This window comes from Vitis vinifera, chromosome 12 (assembly GCF_030704535.1).
Source record: "Vitis vinifera cultivar Pinot Noir 40024 chromosome 12, ASM3070453v1".
In the NCBI taxonomy this organism is placed as follows: domain Eukaryota; kingdom Viridiplantae; phylum Streptophyta; class Magnoliopsida; order Vitales; family Vitaceae; genus Vitis; species Vitis vinifera.
In genome coordinates this window covers 19,918,099-19,928,614 of record NC_081816.1, presented here as the reverse complement: position 1 = coordinate 19,928,614, position 10,516 = coordinate 19,918,099, and the positions used below count along the sequence as shown (strand labels likewise).

Here is a 10,516-nt window from a genome sequence, read left to right as displayed (position 1 = left end):
GGAATGATTGTTTGATTGTTGTGAATCTTATGTCTCCACTAATGTGCTTATTGCGTATTGTTGATTGTGATGAGAGGCTTTCGATGGGATATGTGTATGAAGGTATGTATAGGGTTAGTTTGAGCATCAAGAAATTGTTTAACTACAACAAAAGACTATACAAGCCTTATATAGAGATCATAAAGCAACGTTGGGATCAACAACTAAAGAAAAACATTCATTCAATAGTTTATTGGTTGAATCCATGTTTCCAATATGGTCAGGAAAACTTTTGTAATAAGCCAACTGTTATTGGAGGTGTCATGGATGTTATTGATCAGAAAGTTCTGAAAGGTAAGCTTGATACAATGAATGAAATGAAGTTGTTTCATGATCAATTGGGAAGTTTTGGAAGAGACCTTGCTTATTCTTCACGTGAAGTACTTCAACCTGGTAAAAGATTATTTTCATTTATTAGTGTGTTTGTTCTTTTTTATTAGTTACCTACTTACTATTTAATATTTTAAACTTGTTAATGCATTTTTTTTTCTTATTTTTAATGTGAAATGGTAACTAGATGAATGGTGGAGGCTACATGGATACAGTGCACTACATTTGCAAAAGTTGGTCATTCAAATATTGAGCCAAACTGCATCGTCTTCTGGATGTCAGAGGAATTGGAGTGTCTTTGAACATATACATACCAAAAGAAGTAATAGATTGGAACATCAAAGGCTTAATGATCTTGTATACGTTCATTGCAATTTGGCTAAAAAATCGATATAAATGCTTTCTTAGTTGTTTTGAATTTAAATTCTTTTATTCACAATTATGAATAAGTATATGCTTTTCTTTTTTAGGTTCTATAACAAGAAAAGAATATATGATCCCATTGACTATGCATGCATTGATGAGACCGATTTTTGGATAGTTGATGAAGATTAGCCAACAGAGCTAGATGTTGAAGATTTGGAACATCTTCTATATGAAGAAGGGTCAATTCCAATAAATTAAGTGGAAGGTTCAAGTTCTCACATCGGTTAGTAGAATATTTAAACTTATAAAAGTTCAATAATTATATTTTTTTTCTTCAAAAATGATTTCTTGTTGATGTATATTCAATATTTTTGTAGATGATGAGGATGGTGGCGGCGTGGCTATACAAGGGCTTGATGCGGAGAACTTTGGTTTTCCAGATGCACATTTTCAATCTCCATATTCCAATTTCCAAAATGAATGGAGACATGAATTTTATATTTATTAGTATGCAAAAATCTTCATGAATATTAAAACATTGACATGTTATATTTTGAGTAATTATTTAAGTGTTGTGGTTGACATTTGTATTATCTATTATGGACAATGTGTTAAGTTAACAACTCTTTGATAATTTGGTTATTATAGGATGGCAATGGTTTGATTATTTGATAAATATTGGGTTTATTGACATTATGAATGTATAACATCTTATATTGTGTTATAGAAATCATATATGATGATTGATGACTTCTATAGGTAAAAAATTTTGTGAAAAAAACTCAACAAACAAAGTAGATGTCAAAATTTTGATAGAATTTATTAATTTATTAATTTTTAATAATATATAAAATAATAAAATATATATTTATGACGTCACTAGTTCGTCGGTTCAACTAGTGAACTGTGAACCGATAACTTTTCCGATTCAATGATTGGTCCGATTTTGAAAACATTGGATAAAAATATTTAAAATTTATAAATAAAAATATTACATTATGTTAAATATATGAAAGAAATATGTATATGTTAAATATTGGATAAATTGTATATATATTTCTTTAATTCCTTTTTTCTTTGGGTTGTATAAAATAAGTGACAAAAAAATTGAGAAAAAAAATGAAGAAAATGTATGGGAGGATCATTTATGACGTATGGGATAGATATATTATACATCCCATTTTCAACTTCGGATTATTAAGAAAAAAGTGTGTACAAATTGCATCTTATTGTTGCATTGAAACATATAAATGTTGATTAATTGGGCTAGCATTGAATTTGATAAAATGAAATGATTTAATAATTGAAAAATGACATTATTTGGGAAAACACATTGAAGGCTGAAATTACACATTGAATTTCCACAATAAAAAAAGTGTTTGTGATTGTTGGAGAAGAGAAGTTTGTTAAGCTTGATTGAAATATGATATTTGATGAGACAACTTATCCTATCGTATTATCGATCAAACTTTTATCGTATTCCATATTGTATTATGAAAAAAATGTACTTATTACTTAGTTTTTTTAGCAAGAATTTAAATCATTTATTTTTTAATAAATAATTAATTATGTTTTATATATATAATTGGACTCGAAATTAAGATAATTAACCAACAATGTAGTTTTTAAACTGCCAATTCTTAATATTACTTTTTTGAACCATAAAAATGATTAATAAAATTATATTAGACATTTAAAAAAAATAGTGAAATGATAGAGTGAAAACAGTAAGAAGGAAAAAAAAAAAAAGAGAAATAAAAACCGATTAATATAGATTTTGTGAAAATTTTATTTTGCATGTAGTTCTTACATTATTTTCGTCAAACACTGATCTTCATTTTAGTTATGCTATTATGATTTTATATGAAATTGTATAACTAAAAGAAAATGAATGATATAGGATTATACTAAACATTATAGTAAAATACATTAAAAGTGTGTTTAATAATGTGTCTATTTGAAGTATTTTTAATGGAAGCGTTTTTATGAAAATTACCTATTGAATGTTTAATTCTAAAAAAAATATTACAAGTAATTTTTCAACTTTTTAAAGGTGCTTCTAAATTTTGTCAAATGTTGGATCTTTCTTTAAAAACATTCTTTATACTAGAAGTGCTTTCCAAAAGCACCGTCAAATAAATTCTATGAGAGTGATTCTAGTAAACGATGTTTTTGAAAAAAAAAAAAAAAATAGAAGTTTGACAAGTTTTAGGAAATACTTTTAAAAATATGAAAAATCACTTCTGATATTTTCTATAAAAAAAAAAATACTTGATAGATGATTTTCTTAAAAATATTTTTTTAAAAAAATACTTTCACTAAAAATATTACCAAACACACTTTACATGCCAAACTATTTTACTACACTTTAGAGTGCATTTGATAGTGTGTTTACTTGAAGTGTTTTATATAAAAGTATTTTTAAGAGAATCACATATTAAATGTTTTTTTCAGAAAATATTATAAGTAATTTTTCAAAATTTAAAAAGTGTTTTCTAAATTTTGCCAAACATCTACTTTTTGTCAAAACCATTTTTTAGACTAACAATATTTCTTAAAATCGCTACTAAATGAAATCTTAATTTATGACTTAACTTAGGATGGAAAGATTTTTTAATTTTTTAATATTTTTTTTCATTTTTATGAATTTGAGAATTTGCCATTATGTGAATTATGTTAATAAGGCATTAGGGCTTTTGAGATGGCTCTTGTTTTAGCAATTTGGATTTTTGTAAATCTCCTAGATTTTGGAGAAGAAGTTGCATTTAGATCGTATACACAAATTTTGTGTTTTATGAGATTAAGGGACAAAAAAATATAATGGACAAATTTCTATTTAGAAGAAAAGGAATATGAGTACACTCTTATGCAATATTCTTTAAAATAAGAATATAGAATCCTCTTATTCGATCTCTCAAGTTAATCTTGATTTGAATTTGTAGTTGACTAGGCTTGTTCTTGGTTTTTCTACTTTGAGAATCTTCTTAGAATTTTAACAAGCAACTTAAGCTTGAAACAAATTTAGAGAGTGCTGGAAGACACTAGTGGAATTCTGTGGACCCTCAATTCAAATAAATTTCTCTATTTATAGAGGATCTTAGATAAGGATATATTGGTCCAAATTAAGATTTAATTATTTTTAAAATTTTGAAATACACTATTTTATTTCCAAATCTCATCTGAATAGGGTTATAATATAAATTTCTTGAAATTTTAGGAAAAATTGTACAAGACAAATCCCATCTAATAAGATCATTATTTAAATAGGATTAATAATTTTTTATTTCCTAGTATTTTACATCCTATTTAATTAGGATTAGAAGGCTTTTTTTTTTTTTTTTTTTTTTTTTTTTTTTATCTCAAAATTTTATTGTGAGACTTGATTTGTGAAGATATGTAACATTGCACACTCCCCTCTCTCATCCTCATACTAATTTTTTATTTTTTATTTATTTTTTTTTTATTTTATCCTCTAGGTTTGAAATGGGCAAAATGACTAGGAAGCTTTTATAAACTAAACTTTATGAGGAAAATAATTATTTTAAAAATCAATTTAATTGGGTGTGTAAAATATAATATATTCAAGCACTAAAGGAATGACAAGCAATAATTATATTCTTGCCTTGATTTGTGATCTCAATAACATTTATGATGTAAGGTTGAATCACCTTGTGATTTTTATTTTTTATTCAAGATCTTTTAACTTACCACTCTCATTGAGTAGAGACGTTACTTGGGTTGGTATATGTTGTTATAAACAAAATAACAAAAAATATAAGAATGAGAATGTGATTTAAGACCTTAACCTTATAAAAATGATTTATAACTCTTAGAGGATATTTAGTAAAACTTAATATTTATTACTTAATGACTTAAGTTACTTTATATAATTTCACTTTAATTATATTGGTTGATATCAATAAGTTACTATTAGCTTAATAGAAAAAATAAAATATTTTGTCTTTTTTTATTTAACCAAAAAACAAACACCATCAGTTAAATTATACCTAAATTATTGATTTAAAATTTGTTACTTAACTTTTACTTTAAGTATTCAAATTGTTTGATAAAATTAACTTAAATTTTATTGTAAATCATTAAATTGATATATTTATTCTCATAAATTATAATTATAACAAAGGAGGTCGAGTAACAATGGAAGTCATAGAGTAGTAAAAGATATTGTAAAGATAATTAAGACAAATATGAATAAAAAGGTAAAATGAAGACGTTGACTTAAAAATAAGTTAATTATTTTTACTTATTACTTAAAGTTATTTTTCATTTTAAGTCATATTATTAAGTTATTTTACTAAACATATTTAATTTATTTACTAACTTAAATTAAGTTATTAATTCACTTTAAGTTATTAAGTTAATTTACCAAATACCTACTTAGTCTTCCCATCAAAGGTTACAATATAGTTATACTTTTCATTTACCAATATTGTGTAATAAGTTAATGGATAATAGTGAATTACTAAATCAAATGCATTCATATAATTACATAGGTTACATTATCTTCGTACAAAATAAATTTCATAATAATTAGATTACAAAAGTTGTAACACGATAATCATAAAAATGAAAATTTCCTTAACTTCTCATTTATAATTTTTGTCATTCTATATGATGCCAACATACGAGGGCCATCGTTTTACGTCCTTGTAGTCAAGGTACTAACAGATTGACACTTAGAAGAGAGGAATTAAAATATTGATTAGACGAGATTTGGTTGTTATGAGAAAAATTTTCTTATTCGTATTTTCATTCTAATAAACAATCTAAATGCAGTATTGAACGAGAACCTAATTATTTGTCCCAACATTCTAAACATAATATACCCTAAACCAATCAAACATTCCAAAACATAACATGCCCAAGTCGAATTACAGACTCTTTGTTCATATTATAGAAATGATAAAAGAAGTAACTTGAATGATAGACCTCAAAGAATCAAATAATCATGGGAAGAGTTTAAGAACATGCAAGATTGTAAAAGCAATTAGTTCAATAAGCAGGATAGCCTTGTTCTTGTTCTCCACATTGGGTAGCAGAGGAACTCCACAAATTTTAGAAATGACTACAAGGATATAAATCAAGGACGCAACTTATAAGCAGTGTGTGTGGCATAAGGAGAAATCAATTAATTTCTTCAGGAAGGTGGCTTCAATTGAGAATGATCCAAGTTTAACTGGGTATATATTATTTGTAAATTCTTAGGTCATCGGATTTTGGTGCATTGGCCTTACCATAACCATGGAATTCTGGTCGTATGGTGCTTGTTCGGATCTTCTGCTGCAACAGTTGGGCAAGAGAGGTGCTGCATATTCCCTGGTTTTACCAGGAAGCTATGTGTTAAGGCTTAGACCTTGGGTGTAGAACTAATGGCAGTAAGTATTCTTTTTGTGACGGTTGCTTTATTTCTTCCTTCTGTGGCCACTGAATTCTTATGGTTGCCTTGTTCAGGCCTTATTTCTTCATTTTCTCCTTCTTAATGCTTTTGCTGGCTACTGCCAATTAGTAAGATAAAAAAAAGGGAAGGCATAAGCAAGGTGGACAAGGATGAAGCCTGGACCTGGACCTGGACCTTGACCATCTAGTGGGGCTAAATCTCAAAATTTCCAGTACGGGAAGAACCCAGAAAGCTTCAAAAAGAAGAGAGAAAACCCTGGTGATTTTGAGCCAAACAACTTCCTCTATCAACCTAACCTCTCACTACAGACCAAAAGGATAACAAATACCTCAAATGCCTATGACATCACTTCTCTCTTAATTCCTGTGTGAATGCAATGAGCTAACCAACATTTCCCCTAAAAAAAGCCATGTCACTACAACTTCTCTTCCTCTATGAGCCCTCAACAATACCCTAGGGAACAAAGACATCTTCTCCAAAAAACAAAACCCTAGCTAGCAGAGCTTTAGAAATTAGAGATCGACGAGGGAGCAAGAGGGATTCATTTTAAGCTGGCTCGCATTTGATGATAGAGAGGGAGTTGTCGGACTTGTCAATGGAATCAATTGAAATATAATTGTTTTGAAACCAGAAAACTCAATATTAAGGCCTTGTTTGGAAGGCATCTAAAAAGCCCAAAACCAGGTTCAGAAGTCATGAAATGGGACCTTATGGAGTCCCCAAGGAGGAAAACCAAATGCAACCAAATGCTCTTACTTGCAATTTCATGAGCAGCAGCCAAAGACACGAGTATCAAACGCTTCTGAAATTATTTCCAAACACAACTAAACAATACACTAACTATTCTATTTCTTCACTAATAATGCATAGGACACAAACACTAGCGCTTGCCAAAGCAAAATTTTGTGGTTGTGTTCCACCAAACTGTTCACTAATTGAGACTTTAGCTACAATGTTGGGATAAGCAATGGACGCACGCACTAGTGTTTCTTTCCTTCATTTTCATGCCTGCCAATGCATCGTCCAATCCTTCTAGATGCTGCCAATTGCTGTAACAAGTCACCCCTCCTTTGTGTCTTGAATTAATGACACCCCTTTTGGTGCCTCTTCCTTTTGATCGTACCATGATGACAACTTCAAAAAATATGAATAGACCAGTTCCACTCTTTGAAAATTGATCTGTCATCTTAACATCCCTTCATTTATTTCATGTACTAATATCTGATAATATGGCTCTTCATGTCGATTTCCATTGAAAATCCACAAGTTTCATGTGGGCTATATATGAGAAACACTTATATATGGCTCCACATATATATATTGATATGTCAAAATGGGGTACAACTTTCACTACTCTCGTATCAGCATCCACAGAACATGACAAATTAATCTGACCAAGCTTATAATTCAATAATATGAACTCCTATGGATTAATCTATGATTATTGGAAAGTGGATCCACAAGTTTTTCTAGGAAAGTTACAAGCTCCGAGAAAATTACGACCTCATTGTTTTGTTTTAAAGAACATTAACTAAGGAAAAAGACCAAAAGTTTAAAATGTAATAGTTTATGTGCTTTCCTAAAGAACATTAACCAAGGCACAGCATTCTGGTAGTGTTGTTTAACTCAAAGAATCATTAGAACAACATCTTTAAAAATTGATTTCTTCATAAAAAATACTATGTCATTTAGTTTCTAGAGACTAGATTCGACATGAGTTCTAAGACCGAAAAGTAGATTAATTTGGGCAGGAGAAGTTGTATTGAGAATTTAAGATTTATTCAAATTATGTAGACTGATTGGCTTTGGTGAACTAAATCTTTCTGGTAAACAACCCCATAGAAAAAGCCAAAAATTCATGACACTTCTACAGGAGCCATCATCAACAAAACCCACTAGTGTAGAGTCTCCCTAGACTCCGAAAGTTGCAACTGATAAAAAATTGTTCATGTTTCTTCGATCTTTTCACCATTGGTTGAGAAAAGATGTAGCTTTCTAGATAGGCTAAACACAAGAACAATGCATATCATAGATCACAAGGCAGCTGCAGGCTTGCCAAAGCAACAAGGTTTATGGATCTGCATCAAATCAAATAGAGCAAATCATACGATACAAGGCCTATATCGAAATCCAAATACTAACTCCATTGCTTTCCATATACCCATGCTCTAATATGAAACTGCATACTTAAAATCACTTAAGATCTTCCAGTAATTATTGAATATCTAAAACAGTTCGCACGGGAGAGCAAGCCTACAATGTCAAGCGGAGTTCCAAATGTCATATCAAACCCCAATGAAGTTTACCCAGTAGGGTTTTGAGATGAGGGTGAGAGGATGAAAGTCATTGAATGAGTTGACAGTGAATGCGTGTACATCACTGCTTTCCTTGTCTCTAGTTTTCACAGAAAGAGAATCGAACCGAACCCCATATACATACAAATCTGATGATCATTTATTTTCCATTTCAAGAGCTTTGCTTTCATCACAAGTGAAAGCATTATTGCATAAATTATTGGTTTCGAAGATCAGACATGAATGTATCTAGTACAGAGCTTGTCTAGTTGAACATTCTCAAGAAAAACTACATCAGAAAGAAAAAAAAGAAATGGAAGATAGAGAGAAGTTTACATGAGTATGGAGAAATTAATGTGTAAATAACAAAAAAAAAAAGAGAGAGAGAGAGAAAAAGAAAAACAGGCTAGGATCTTATAGGTATGTTGTTCAGAAACCCTAGATGCCTAGGAAACTTGACTGACATCCACAATTAATATGATGCAAGATTTTTGGTTTTCAGAGTCCTCTTCAATAAATCTTTCTCAGCAACTGATCATTTTGGTCATTTGGAGAAGCAAATCTTTCTGTTTGCAGCAACATAACTAGAAATCAAAGACCCATTCCAATTGGGAAAGTGTTGATGAGCAAAGGCTGTGTTCTTGCTGGGGGAGAAACTTCAACTTCACAAAAAGGAAAGACTGAAACAACAGAATCCAGATAAAGACGAAAAGAACAATAATGGGTCAACATTAAAAGAAAAAAAGAACAGAAAAAAAAAAGGACCTACCCTTTCAAAGTCAATGGCATCTAGTGATCTGTGTTTGTTTTCATTATCAACAAGTGGTTGGAACTGATTCCATGCAACCTTCAAAAAGACAGAGAAAGAGAGAGAGAGAGAGAGAGAGAGAGAGAGAGAGAGAGAGAGGGAGAGAGAGAGAGAAAGAGGGTTTGCCATTAATCAATTACCTGAGAGTTGCAACCTTGAGAGAGTTGGGAGATGGTCGATGGGGAAATGAAAAACCCATAAGGATCTAAACCTAAAATCTTAGAATTTTCCAGGAAAACAAAAGGAGACAAAAACCCTAGATGGCCGTGACTGAACAACAGTCTATACATCATCAACCCTAGAGGCATACGGAAGAGATTCAAATGCATATAGATAGAACATGTATATTTGAGAGGAATGAAGCCTGGTCCGACACCTTCACTTATATATCTTCTTCTTATGTGAATGCCTCGAGCCAGCCAACATTCCCCTCAAAAAACAGCCAGTCATCTCACTCTGATTTCTCTTCCTCCCTCTTCAAAACCCTAGGGTGAGGGAACTCTAAATCTAAAACCCTAAAACAAGAACACATCTCAAACCCTAGGGTAATAAACACACTTCTTCTACCTTCTACATGTATGGATAAGAAAACCCTAGAGCCCACATAGCTTTTATAGAGAGATAGAGAGCTGGAGAGATGGGGAGATGGGGGCGGCACAGAGACTTCAATTTTTATCTCCTTATTTGTTGATATTTCAACCCCCAACGAGTTTTCTTCTCTCGTGCAACCACGCTCCAATAGTAATTTAAATAATAATAAAAACCCCATTTCTCCACCTTATTAAACTCAAAAAATGAAGCAAAAACGTATTTATTGTAACAAAAATTATTTTTATTTTATTTTAAAAAATATGATAAATATTTGAAGAAATAAAAATAAATCAAAATTTCACAAATATTTTTTTTTTTTGAATTTTTTTTATTTATTTTATTTTAAAAAAAATCATTCATATAATTCCATTTATGAATCAAACAGAGTTGAGTTTAAAGACACCCAATTATTGAAAATAGAATTGATTCAAGTGAAAAGTGAGTTGCACGCTCTTCAAAGTGTACTGGGGGTAGAGAGACGCAGAATGGAGCGTTACCAAATAGTGCACTAAATTTGGGGTTTGCTAAAAATGTGAGGAGTTGGAGCACTGTCACCCGTCACCATTAACAAAGCTGAGTGATTTGTACCTTTCATTTTTATCTCATTACCGGCTGCTGCCGGTCACCTTCCCCCATCCCATCTCTTTTTACCGCTCACCAGTAAATCACAAA

General features: G+C 30.5%; 1 long non-coding RNA gene and 1 other non-coding gene across 2 annotated transcripts; both read right to left on the bottom strand.

The window, feature by feature from the left end:
- Positions 1–8,604: 8,604 nt before the first annotated feature.
- On the bottom strand, positions 8,605–9,897 carry LOC132254795 (uncharacterized). The gene is made up of 2 exons (XR_009467166.1): positions 9,215–9,897; positions 8,605–9,125 (listed from the first exon to the last, which is right to left on the bottom strand). It is a non-coding gene; the product is annotated as an uncharacterized LOC132254795 (long non-coding RNA).
- Positions 9,595–9,693, bottom strand: MIR166B (microRNA MIR166b). Its single transcript, NR_127754.1, has one exon. It is a non-coding gene; the product is annotated as a microRNA MIR166b (primary transcript).
- Positions 9,898–10,516: the final 619 nt, after the last annotated feature.